Source organism: Oryctolagus cuniculus, unplaced genomic scaffold (genome assembly GCF_051225735.1).
Source record: "Oryctolagus cuniculus isolate XC-2025 breed Fujian yellow rabbit unplaced genomic scaffold, ASM5122573v1 ptg000038l, whole genome shotgun sequence".
In the NCBI taxonomy this organism is placed as follows: Eukaryota; Metazoa; Chordata; class Mammalia; order Lagomorpha; family Leporidae; genus Oryctolagus; species Oryctolagus cuniculus.
Genome location: NW_028301686.1, coordinates 731508 through 745392, shown reverse-complemented (window position 1 = coordinate 745392; position 13885 = coordinate 731508). Strand labels below are relative to the sequence as shown.

At 38.2% G+C, this 13885-nt stretch overlaps 1 pseudogene; it reads right to left on the bottom strand.

The window, feature by feature from the left end:
• Positions 1-6099: 6099 nt before the first annotated feature.
• LOC138848194 (U6 spliceosomal RNA) lies at positions 6100-6167 on the bottom strand (annotated as a pseudogene).
• Positions 6168-13885: the final 7718 nt, after the last annotated feature.

The following is a 13885-nucleotide window of genomic DNA, read 5'->3' as shown; positions in this document are numbered from 1 at the left end:
CTCTAAAACAAAGGTTAAATGTTCTTAATTTGACAAGAATTTTCAGGGCCAGTGGTGTGGCATAGTGGGTAGAGCCACCACTTGCAGTGCTGGCAGCTCATATGGATCCAGATCTCTGCTATAGCCTGGGAAAGCAGTAGAAGATGGCCCAAGTCCTGGGCCCCTGCACCCATGTGGGAGACCTGGAAGAAGCTCCTTGCTCCTGGCTTTGGATTGGCACAACTCTGGCCATTGCAGCCAACTGGGGAGAGAACCAGTGGATGGAAGACCCCTCTCTCTTCTCTGCCTCTCTCTGTGCAACTCTGACTTTCAAATAAATAAATAAATCTTTTAAAAAAAGATTTTTTTCTAATTTTAGATTTGTTCTACTTCATTGCCACTTCAGGGTGTGTGTAAGGAGTGCATATCCAGTTTTTCTATTTTGGAATTTGGGGATTTTGTATTAGCTCTGCTGTGTATTCATTTTTCTTGAGCATTGGTGATATCTTCTCCTTAGTTGTATTAAGAGAGAGAGCAATAGCCCTCATGTCTTTTTAGGTAAGTAAGACATATTAAAAACAGAGCATTCAGTATACATTCATAGTATTTTGACTTGTTCAATTGATTTACGTGACCTCCCTTGGACATTCTTGGTCTCTGCTGTACAACTTTCTATACTCATTAATTCTTTGATATTCTCAAATCCAGAAAATGAATGACTCAACAGCTGTGTTCCTGTATTTGCTGGGATTCAGGGTAAGAAGCAAAGTGGAGGTGTTCAGGAATCTACAGGTACATGCTACATAGCAAAGCACATCATTTCCTATACAAAGTGACTGGGAAATCCAGAATCTTTTGCACACATATTGGATCCTGAACTATTACTGGACTATTCAGTAAGATTTTAATGTATTTATTTTCTGTGTGTGTGTTTGTATTTCTAAATAAACTCTGCTGGGCTACTTAACATTAACATGTATTGCAGAATTCTTTCATCAGTTTTTACTTTTAAAAAGTTTCTCTTTCAGTTTTATGGGAGAGGGTAGAAGTTTCCTGCTATGTAACTGAAAATTCATTCATTCATTAAAGTTAAAAATATTTGTTGCAAATTGGTAGAATACTATTAATTCTCATGTGATTTACATGAAACTAAATACATTCTCTATTTTGTTTTGCTTAAAATTTCCGCATGTGTGGACTTCTTTTTTCCTTCTTGCCCCAAATCCCTTTTTGTATTGGGATGGCAAATGGGTTTTACACTGGAGAAAACATGTTATTTTGGCAAAGAAGTACTTAGCGTTCCTGCTTCAAGTATTCAAATATTGCATTGGAAATCAGTATATTTGTTTACTGTACAAATGTCCTTCATACAATTTTGTAATCTTCTGGGATGGGAGAGGAAGCAGGAAATAGGAGGATTATGGGTGGGAGGGATGTTTTGGGGGAGGGGAAGCCACTGTAATCCAAAAGCTGTACTTTGGAAATTTATATTTATTAAAAAAATTAAACAATTTTGTAATCTTCATCTTCCTTTTTATTTCATCCTTTTTTTAAAAAAATTCATTTATTTTACTTGAAAATCAGAGTTACACAGAGAAGGAGAGAGAGAGAGCAGTCTTCCAACCGCTGGTTCACTCCCCATTTGGCCACAATGGCTGGAGCTCTGCCAATCCAAAGCCAGGAGCCAGCAGCTTCTTTTGGGTCTCCTATGCAGGTGCAGGAGCCCAAGGGCCTGGGCCATCCTCTACTGCTGGATAGTAAGTCTTACTTGCCTAAAAAGATGGATAGTAATTTGAGTAGCCAGGACTTGAACTGGCACCCAATTGGAATGTCAGCACTGCAAGCCACAGCTCTACTTGCTACTCCACAGCATCGGCCCCCTAAATTCTTATGAGTATTGCTACACGATTGGAATTTATAATTGATAATGCTGAACAATTGAAACTGTCTTATTTACAATTGTAGGACTGGATATGGCAGTTCTACTTGAAGTAAAGTATGTAGCCTGCTTATTGTATGATTTTCGGAAAAGCATGTATTTATATATAACAGCAGATCTGTTAATCATTTAAAAGTGAATTGTCATGATTACCCAGATGTAAAGAATGCAATATGTGCTAATGAGTTAGCAGTCACAGACATTTAGAATTAGAGGGATTTTAGAACTTTTTCAATACTGCAGTTTTTATGAAAAACTAATAATTTTTTTTATTTGACAGGTAGAGTTATATACAGTGAGAAATCAGAAAGGCCTTCCTTCCATTGGTTCAGTCCCCAGATGGCTGCCACAGTTGGAGCTGTGCCCATCCAAAGCCAGGAGTCAGGTGCTTTCTCCTGGTCTCCCATCTGGGTGCAGGGCCCAAGCACTTGGGCCATCCTCTACTGCCTTCCCGGGCCATAGCAGAAAGCTGGACTGAAAGAGGAGCAACCAGGACTAGAACACTTTGCCCATAAGGGATACCAGCACCACAGGTGGAGAATTAACCAAGTGAGCCACGGCGCTGGTCCCTGATAAATTTACTCTTAACAAAATATCAAAATATCTTATTTAGTATAAAGTTAGTAGTGAAAAGAGACTACCTTGTTGAACACAGAAATTTGAGATTATATTTCTTGGTATTAATTTGCATCTTAAGGCTTATTGCCTAGTTTATTTCAATATTTCAATCTAATATTACTAATAATATCTTGTACTTAGTGGTTCACTGTGTGCCAGACAATATTCTTTTGATTTTTTAAAAGATTTATTTATTTATTTATTTGGAAGTCCGAGTTACACAGATAGTGAACAAGAGGAAGAGAGAGAGTTCCTCCATCTGCTTTTTCACTCCCCAGATGACCTAAAAGGTCAGAGATATGCCAATCTGAAACCAGGAGCCAGGACCTCTTCAGGGTCTCCCATGCAGATTCAGGGGCCCAAGGACTTGGGCCAACTTCCTACTGCTCTCCCAGGCTATAGCAGACAGCTGAATGGAAAATGGAGCAGCCTGGACTTGAACCGGCCTCCATATGGGATGCCCCCACTGCATGCAGTGGCTTTACTAGCTACACCACAGCACTGGCCTCAAGACAATGCTCTAAAATGATGCATTAATTATTCCCAAATATTGAAAAGTGGCATGGTACACATTTGAATGTGTTGTTTTGTACTAGTTGTAGAAACAGTTTAAAATATATTTATATTTAAAAATGTAAGCTTTGATCTAAAGGTTTACTTTCCCTTAAGGTGCCTGTTTGGAAACTGAGAGATCATTGAAGTCTCAAGATAGAGTACAACTGATCTTATCCAAGCCTCCTTTATCACATGAGGATGCTAAATGCCAAGCCCAGAGAAGTAAAGTGAATTGTTCAAGGTCACATAGGTAAGTTGTGGCAGGGATAATTCTGTATTAGCATTAGGTATCCTGATACATAGGCCACTGTTCTGTCAATTTTGTACTCCTTCTGGAGTTAAAGATTCTAAGTTGTGGAAAATTGAATTTGGAAATTTAGTGGTTGCTATGTTGTTATGGTGAGAAATTTCTGTGTATAGCTATGAGTTGCTTAAATTTTATTCAATATATTTTTCTAGTATGTTTGCTATTTATTTGAAATGTATAACAAATAGCTTCATCTATTTGCCAAAAGAATTTTTTAAAGATTTATTTATATTATTTGAAAGTCAGAATTACACAGAGAGAGAAGGAGAGGCAGAGAGAGTGGTCTTCCATTCACTGGTTCACTCCACAGTTGGCCTCCATGGCTGCAGCTGTGCTGACTGGAAGGCAGGAACCAGGAGCCTCTTCCTGGTCTCCTATGCAGTTGCAGGGGCCCAAGGACTTGTACCATTTTATAGTGTTTCCCAGGCCATAGCAGAGAGCTGGATAGGAAGTGGAGCAGCCAGGTCTTGAACTGATGCCCCTATGGAATACCAGCACTGCAGGTGGCAGCCTCACCCACTATGGCACAGTGCCAGCCCTTGCCAAAAGAATTTATAGAAGCTATTCCATATATACACTTAACAATTATTTAGTTACTTGACATGAACTATCCCTGCATATTTGAAAATTTTGAATGGTATCACTTGGGTTTTAAGAATGTTATATTTTAGGTCTCTTAATATTTTTAGTGATGATGTTTTAAAAGCCCTTCCTGTTTTATGAAAAATGATAAGGATTTTGTTTTACAATGGCCATAGTATTACTACTTAAAGCAATAGATTAAATAACACTTTTAAACAAAGTCATTTAATACTAAATTCTAACACACTGGTATATTTTAAAGTGAGAAACTGGATTTCTTTCAGATATTCTAAAGAAGAATGATAATCAAAATTGAAGACATCTACAGTTTTTAATCACTTGTTTTAAATATTGGTCATAATGGTCCAATTTTGAGTTTAATTTTAATTAGCTTTTAAATGATTCAATATGTTTTATAGAAAAAATTCGGAGAACATAATTATATACTCAACCTCCCTCCCTTCTTTTTCCTTCTTTTTCATTTTTTTTAGCTTATGAAATGACATTTTCAGTTTACATTACATTAAAAACGGTTGTTGAATCAAGGGACAAGTTTAACAGGCAAAAAGCAAAAAGATCGTAATTTAGAGGGAATACAGACAATGGCTCTAAACAATATTTGAATATCACATCTAAACAATATTTGAATAAATTGATAAATATTTTAATTTCTCCTACTAAAATGCTCAAAGTCTTTAATTATTTATCAAATATTAGTGCAAAATTATGGATTTAAATGATCCCAAAAAGTGATGAATTTTTGTGTAATAAAGTCCAATTTTTGTCAAGGCTTTTTGACAGTCTCACAGAAAACTTATGTTTGTGAATGGGAAGAATAATACCAAAATATCCATACTACCAAAAGCAATTTGCAAATTCAATGCAATCCCAATCAACATACCAACGATGTTCTCAGAGCTAGAAAAAATGATGCTAAAATTCACATAGAAACATGAGAGATGCTTAACATCTAAAGCAATATTATAAAGCAAAAAAAAGCTGGAGACATCACACCATATTTTAAGACATATTACAGGGGTCAGCACTATGACAAAGCAGGTAAAGTCACCGTCTGCAGTGCTGGCATCTCATATGGGTGCCAGTATGTTTCCCAGCTGCTCCACTTCTTATACCCCTCTCTGGTATAGCCTGAGAAAAAAGTAGAAAATGGCCAAAGTCTTTGGGCCCCTGCACCTGCATAGAGACCTGGAAGAAGCTCCTGACACTTGGATTCAGATCAACAGAGCTCCGGCCATTGTGGCCATTTGGGGAGTAAACCAGTGGATGGAAGACCTCTCTCTCTCTCTGCCTCTACCTCTCTGTAACTCTGCCTTTCAAATAAATATACTGCAAAAAAAAAAAAAAAAAAGAAGAAGAAGTGTTAGCACTGATATAATAACAGACACATAGTTCAATGGAAAAGACTTGGTAGCATAGAAATAAACCCAAATTTCTACCAGCAACTCATATTTAACAAAGGAACTAAAATGAACTGGAGAAAGAAGAATCTCTTTCACAAGTGGTGCAGAGGAACTTGATTATCCATATGTAGAAGCCTGAAAAGAGACTCCAACATCTCTTACACTATGTGAAAGTGAACTCACAGTGAATTAAAATGTAATCATAAGACCCAAACCCAAGTAAACATAGGGAAACTCTAAATATTGTCAACACACAATAGCTTTTGGGTAAGATTCCAATAGCAATAGTCACAAAAATAAAAACAGAGACATTTGAGTATATCCAACTAAGATACTTCTTCACAACAAAGTAAACATCAGAGTGTAGATACAATGAACAGATGGCAGGAAAAATTAAAACTCTGAATGTTTACAGATTTCCAGAGCATTTACATGAATTGGAAAAACTCCAAAAAATACAGTGAAGAAACAGGCAAGGATCTGAATAGACATTTCTCAGAAGAAATGTACATGGTCAAAACATGTGAATATGCCCGATGTCACTAGCCATTATGTAAATATAAATCAGAACACCATATCAGTCTCCAACACCTGTGGGAGAATACAACACTCAGGTGTTTGTGTGTGCAGCAAGTGGGTTTAGAGGACCCTGTTCACCTCTGGAGAGCAGAGCCTACAGGGAGGTAAAGAAACCTTACTGCGCAGGGGCATGCTAATCTTCTCTGTATCGTTCCAATTTTAGTATATGTGCTGCCGAAGCGAGCACATGTGCTGCCGAAGCGAGAAAGAGATGAAAAGAATTTATCTCAACTAGCCACTAATATTCAAGAAAAAAGGTCTTCAGGAAAGCCAACTCAACTGACATTTTCATGTCATTGTTAAATAAAGGAAAAATTATCTAGGTTCAGCAATACGTAGTTTATAAGAGAAAGACTACAGAGTAATTTCCTTGGCATAGAAATAACTTTGTCTTTTTTTTTTTATCTATGAGGGCTTGCTATCACCACCACACACCCACATCCCATATACAAATGTCTGGCTTGAGTGGTAGCTTCTCTGCTTTGAGGCAAGTTTCTGCTAGTGTGCACCCTGGGAGGAGACGGAGGATGGCAGAAGTGCTTGGGTCCCTGCACCCAAATGGGACATCCAGAATGAATTCCCAGTTCCTGGTTTTGGCTTGGTCAAGCTTTGGCTATTGCAAGTGTCTGGGGAGTGAAGCAGTGGTTCCCTCTTCCTGTCACTCTGCCTTTCAAATCAATAACTGTTGTTGGTAATGACTAATAATGATATTCACTGATTGTCAAATTTTGAATCTATTAATTATAGACAATTTCTCTTTGTATTTTTAAACTTTCATAATGTTCTGTAGCCAATTTCATCACTAGAAATAAAAACTTTTCCTCAAAAAAAAAAAAAGAAACCTTACTGCTTTCCTAATGTGCTTATTAAGTTCTTGACCAGCGCCTGTTAGTCTTGCCACAAACTTTCTAGTCTTACTACTTTCCTTCTTCTTCTTCTTCTCTGTGACTTGTAAAATAGTATACATTCTATATACTGTGGATACTTTTGATTTATTTTATTCCTTCGGTCTCCTATGAAGTTCCTCCACAAAAGCACAGCCCTCAAAATATTCATTCATTTATGCAGTCTGCAGATTTCATGAGCTACTAAATTCCAAGTAGTATGTTAAAGGCAAGATCTGGGCCTAAGAGAAAAGTGGTCTAAATTCTGTGCCTAGAAGAGGATTTGGGACATAGTAGAACTTCAGTGAAGTGCTATGTGAATGACATGCACTCATTAAATGAGTAATCTAAAGCATACACTTCATTTAAGCAACACAGCAGCCCTACTCACCTCAGGTAGAGCAATTGAGAGGAATAATGTGAACAAAAATAAGACATCAATAAGTTGAATAATAACAGAGAAAAAACAAAATGAGATAGATGCCAACATTACTGAGCTATTTTTGAGGAATTAAATTGATAGAGGGGCTGGCATTGTGGCCAAGTGGGGAAAGCTGCAATCTGTGAGGCCAGCATAACATCTGAGTTCCACTTTGAGTTTAGGAATCTCCACTTCCAATTTAGCTCACTGCTAAACACCTGGGAAACCAGCAGAAGATGGACGAAGGACTCAGGTCCTTGCCACTCATGTGGGAGACTTGGATGAAGCTCCTGACTCCAGCATGCCCCAGGCTCAACTGTTGAAACTCTCTGGGGTGTGAGCCAGCAGATGAAAGCTATCTATGTCTTTCCCTCTCTCTCTAAATCCACCTTTCAAATAATAAAGATTTAATAAACAAATTAACTGATTTCAAAATACACAAAAACATCATTTTTATGCCAAACTGATAAAAAATAACAAATGCTAGAGAGCACATGGGAAAAGAAAACCACCATATATGGTAGGTGAAAACACAAGTTAGTACAGATGTTATGCAGAACAGTATGGTCATTCCTTATAAAGGATAAAAATTGGGGCTGGCGCTGTTGTGCAGTGAGTTAAAGCCCTGGCCTGAAGGGCCAGCATCCCATTTGGGTGCCAGTTCTAGTTCCAGCTGCTCTTCTTCCAATCCAGCTCTCTGCTATCTCCTGGGATAGCAGTAGAAGATGGCCCAAGTCCTTGGGCCCATGCACCCATGAGGGAGACCCAGAGGAAGCTCCTGTCTCCAGGTTTCAGAATGGCATAACTCTGGCCTTTGTAGTCATCTGTAGAGCGAACCAGCTAATGGAGGACCTCTCTGTGTCTCTACCTCTATTGTAACTCTTTCAAATAAATAACAAAAATTAAACTAAGATAAAAATTGACCTACCATGTGAGAGTTATCTTGCTCTTGGCTATATAGAATAAGGAAATTTTATTAGAAGGAAAGGAGGAGAGCATATCAAAGATACAGCAATTTTCCCATAACACAGCCACTATAACACAGTTCACTGCAGCCAGGATGTGAAACCAATCTAGCTGTCCATCAGTGAAAAACAATGGACAGGGCAACCTCTTTTAGATACAAAAAAAGAACAAAATATTATTAAATTAATTGAAATAAGCCAGAAGCAGGAACACAAATGTCACCTGGTCCTTGTCGCATGTGGAAGTGAAAGAAAATAATGGATCTGAACACAGAACTGTGATTACTAGAGGCTGAGAAGGGAAGCAGCTAGGGATAGAGGGGGATTGGATAATAGGTATCAAAAATCAAAGAGGCAGAAAGAACTTCTGGTGTTCCATAATATAATGAGATGACTACATTCAACCATATTAGGTTCTGTGTAAAGAACTGAAGGAGAGGAGCTGGTAGTCTCAAATCATGGAGAAGAATTAGAAACTGTAGTTGCTTGGGGGCCAGCATTGTGGCACAGTGGGCTAACACCCTGGCCTGAAGCACCAGCATCCCATGTGGGTACCAGTTCTAGTCCTGGCTGCTCCTCTTCTGATCCAACTCTCTGCTATGGCCTGGGAAAGCAGTAGAAGATGGCCCAAGTCCTTGGGTCCCTGCACCCAAGTGGGAGATCTGGAAGAAGCTCCTGGTTCCTGGAATCAGATTGGCAGAGCTCCGGCCATTGTGGCCATCTGGGGAGTGAACCGGCAGAGGAAGACCTCTCTCTCTCTCTGCTGCTACTTCTCTCTGTAACTCTGTCTTTCAAATAAATAACTCTTTAAAAACTTAATAAAACTGTAGTTGCTTAGCTTGATCACTTTTTACTGCATAAATGTGTGCAAATATTGCACTACACCCTGTAATAATGCATGACTAGGACACATTAATCACAAATTATTTCAATGAAATTTTAAAAATTAGAAGCATTTCTTTATATTAACAATGAACTATTTGAAAATGAAATTAGAGAAACATTTCCATGCATAGCAGCATAAGAACCAGGAACCAATGTCTTCAATGTTATCAGTGATGAATCAGATTCACAGCCCCCAGCACTCAGTTTTTGCCATATACTTTACCATGGCAATTGTGGGCATATAGTAGTAAATCAATGGACAGGAATCCTTTGTCTCTAAATCTGCTAAATAAATAAACAAGGAATTCATCAAAGAAAAAGAGATATCAATTTGGATGCCAGGCACAAAAACACATGCACTTGAGCTATCCTCCAGTTTGTGATGCCAACAAATCTTTCAGACATGTTACATTTTCAGAGACTTTTCTGTAATCTTGCTAAGCTTTCTGGAAATCTGCCTTATAGCAAAGGGTTTCCCAATTCCATTACACTCATGATTTTTCTTTTGTGTGATATATTAGTTTACCATCTAGAGATAATTTATGGTACAAAACTTTTCTATGCATGCATGTTTTCTCATTTGTGAGTCTATTCATGGGAATTGAAGACTGATTTATAACAGAAATACATTTTCCAAATTCATTGCATAGACTTTTGTTCCTTATGAATTCTCTGAAGTCTGTTGATGTCTAATTTCTGGCTAAAGGTTTTATTGTATTTACAGCATGCAAAGACTATCACCTTTTGTGAATTCTGTGTCTATACAAGCCTGAAATAAAGAAAATGTTTTTGCACAATCAGTATACGCCTAAGAAACCACCTGTGTCAATTCTCTGATGTACCATTGACTTCTGACTCTAATAATATTTATAAGCTTTCTCCTTTACATGAGTCTCTGTTGGATAGGATGTGATTTCCAGCAAAAGGTTTTGTCACAATACTTACATGAATTTTGGAGAAAAGCTCTTCCACATTCATTATATTGTTAAGGTCTCTCCCTTGTTCAAATTCCATGATGGATTATGAGGCATTACCTATGTGAAATGACTTTCTCACATTTATTTCATTCATTAGATATATATGTTGTGCATTCTGATATAAGGAGAGATTTGGGCAGAGCTTTCCAACACTCATTACACCCATAAGGTTTCTCTCCCACGTGAATTCCCTGTTGTCTTATGAGGTATGGCTTCTAATTAAAGGGATTTTACTTTCAAAGGAGTTTTTCCCTATATGAATTTGATGATGTACAATGAGGGCTGAATTATGGTAAAAGGCTCTGAGTCATTACATTCATAAAATTGCTCCCCATGAGAATTCTTTTATGTTTGATGAGGTCTGATTTGCACCACAAAGGCTATTCACATGTATTATATTCATGCATTTCTCCCCTTGGTGAATTCTCTAATATTTCATGAGATATAACTTGCACAAAAAGGTCAAGTAGAAAATTCCCTGTGTGGATACTCTGATATCTTATGAGTTATGAAGTACAGCAAAGAGGCTTTCCACCATCCTTCCATCCATAAAACCTACCTAAATTGAGCAACAAAGATATAGAAAACCTAAACACACACATAACCAGATGGAAATGATACCAGTAATAAAGACCATCACTACCAAGAAAACCCCAAAACTGGAAGGCTTCACTGCTGAATTCTAACAGACATTTAAAGCACTAACTGCAATTCTTCTCAAGTTATTCAAAACAATTGAGAGAGAGGCGATTCTCCCAAATTCTTTCTATGAAGCCAACATCACCTTCATTCCTAAACTTGAAAAAAGTGCAACAAAGAAAGTAATTATAGACCAATTTCCCTGATGAACATACATGCAAAGATCTGCAACAGAATTCTGGCCAATTGAATCCAACAATGCATCAGAAAGATCATCCACCCAGACCAAGTGGGATTTATCCTTGGTATGCAAGGATGGGACCAAAGGCTTTTCCACAGTCATTTCATTTATAAGCTTTCTCCATGGTGTGAAGGCTCTGATACTTTCTGAGGTTTGACTTCTCAGCAAAGGTTTTTCCACAGTCATTGCAATCATAAGGTTTCCCCCAGTACAAATTGTCTGATGCTTTGTGAGCTTTGATTTCTCAGCAAAGGCTTTTCCACAATGATTGCATTCATAAGGTTTCTCCCCTCTGTGAATTCTCTGATGATTTATGAGGTTTGCCTTCTGGCCAAAGGATTTTCCATAGTAATTGCATTCATAAGGTTTCTCACCTGTGTGAATTCTCTGATGATTTATGAGGTTTGCCTTCTGGCCAAAGGATTTTCCACAGTCATTACATTCAAAAGGTTTCTCACCTGTGTGAATTCTCTGATGATTTATGAGGTGTTTCTTCTGGCCAAAGAACTTCCCACAGTCATTAGATTTGTAAGATTTCAACCCTGTGTGAATTCTCTGATGTCTAATGAGATCTGACTTCTGGTGAGTGGTTTCCACACAATCATTACACACATGAGGGTTTTCCACAATATGAGTGCTGTGATGGAGGGTATTTAATACTGAATGAATTCCCACAAGGTTTACATGCATAGGATTTCTTCCCTATATTTGGTCTATGATTCAGTCTAACATGTGATTGGTAAATGACAGGTTCCACAGTCCCAATATACTTATAAATGTTCTCTCTTTTCAGGTGAATACAATCAGAATTCCACAGTCAGTCAGCTGGGAGGGGTGGATGAATCCGGAAACAGCTGGTTTCCTTGTACTAAAACAAGCGCCATATCACGAAGGACTCTTGCATTTCTTTTTCTTTTTTGCATTTTTCACATTTTCTTATTTATCATGGTTTGTAATAAATTTTCTGATGTGGGTTGTGGTTTTGAGGCTGGCTTAAGGAGTTCAGGGAACCAGAGGAATGGTCTTTTTCAATTAGGGCACAGCTGTTGTTTCTCTCCAATTCTGGCTTTCTGTAATTGCTTTGGGTGCCTCAGGTAATTTTTCATTTTGAGCGACTTTTTCCTAAATGCTTTGTTGGTCTGAGTTGGTTTTGCCTTTTTCCTTTTCAAATTGTGTATTCTGATGCAATACAAACAAGGGTTTAGAACGAGGATCCATCAGGAAATTGAAAAACAGAACATATTGGGTTTTCATGATTAGAAATCATAGGCAACATGACCAAGATGAGTTTTTGGGTTTTGGAAAATGACATAGAACCCTTCCACTGAGGGGCAGATATTAATTTCCTCCAAATCGAGAGTGAGTGCGATTTTCAGGTGAATTCAATCAGAATTCCACAACCAGTCAGCTAGGAGGGGTGGATGAATCCGGGAACAGCTGGTTTCCTTGCAACTAAATCAAGCCCAATATCACAAAGGACTCTTGCATTTCTTTGGCTTCTTTCTCTTTTTTCTTTTTATCATGGTTTGTAATGAATTTTCTGATGTGAGCTTTGGTTTTGAGGCTGCAATATAGAGTTCAGTGCACAGGAGGAATGGTCTTTTTCAAACAGGGCATAGCTGTTGGCCTGCTTCAATTCTGGCTTGCTGTCATTGTTTTGGGTGCCTCAGCCGATTTGTGGTTTCTTGTGTGGCAATTTCCTAAATGTTTTGTGGGTCTGAGTTGGCTTTGCCTTCTTCATTCCCAAATTTTGTATTCTGACGCAACACAAACAAGAGTTTGGACAGAGTAGCCATTATGAAATAAAAAACATTACAAATGGGCATTTGAAGAATATATATCTACAGGTAACACGACCAAGGTGAGTTTTTGTGTTTTGGAAAATCAAATGGAACACTTTGGCTGAGGTGACAGATATTAATTGCCTCCAAAATGAGTTTCACTGTGATTTTCAGGTTAATTCAGACAGAATTCCACAGGCATCAGCTGGAGGTGTGGAAGAATCCGGGAACATTCGGTTTTCTTGAGACTAAATCAAGTCCAATATCATCATGGATTCTTGCATTTTTTTGGCTTTTTTCTCTTTTTTCTTTTTTATCATGGTTTGTAATGAATTTTCTGATGTGAGCTTTGGTTTTGAGGCTGGCGTATTGAGTTCAGGGCACAAGAGGAAGGTTCTTTTTCAATCAGGGCACAGCTGTTGGCTTGCTCCACTTCTGGCTTGCTGTCATTGTTTTGGGTGCCTCAGCTGATTTGTGGTTTCTTGTGTGGCAATTTCCTAAATGTTTTCGGGGTCTGAGTTGGTTTTGCCTTCTTCCTTCCCAAATTTTGTATTCTGATGCAATACAAGCAAGATTTTGGACAGAGTAGCCATTATGAAAGAAAAAAAAAAAACACAGCAAATTGACCTTTCAGGATTAGAAATCCATAGGCAACACAACCAAGGTGAGATTCTGTGTTTTGGAAAATGACATGGAACGCTTCTGCTGAGGTGACAGATTCTAATTCCCTCCAAATGGAGTGTGAGAGCGATTTTGAGGTGAATTCAATCAGAATTCCAAAGTCAGTTTGTGGAAGGGGGAGATGAATCTGGAAAAAGCCAGTTTCTTTGTGTCTAAATCCTGCCAAATATCACAAAGGACTCTTGCATTTCTTTGGCTTTTTTCTCTTTTTTCTTATTTATCATGGTTTGTAATGAATTTTCTGATGTGAGCTTTGGTTTTGAGGCTGGCATATTGAGTTCAGGGCACAAGAGGAAGGTTCTTTTTCAATCAGGGCACAGCTGTTGGCTTGCTCCAATTCTGGCTTGCTGTCATTGTTTTGGGTGCCTCAGCCGATTTGTGGTTTCTTGAGTGCCAATTTCCTAAATGTTTTCTGGGTCTGAGTCGGTTTT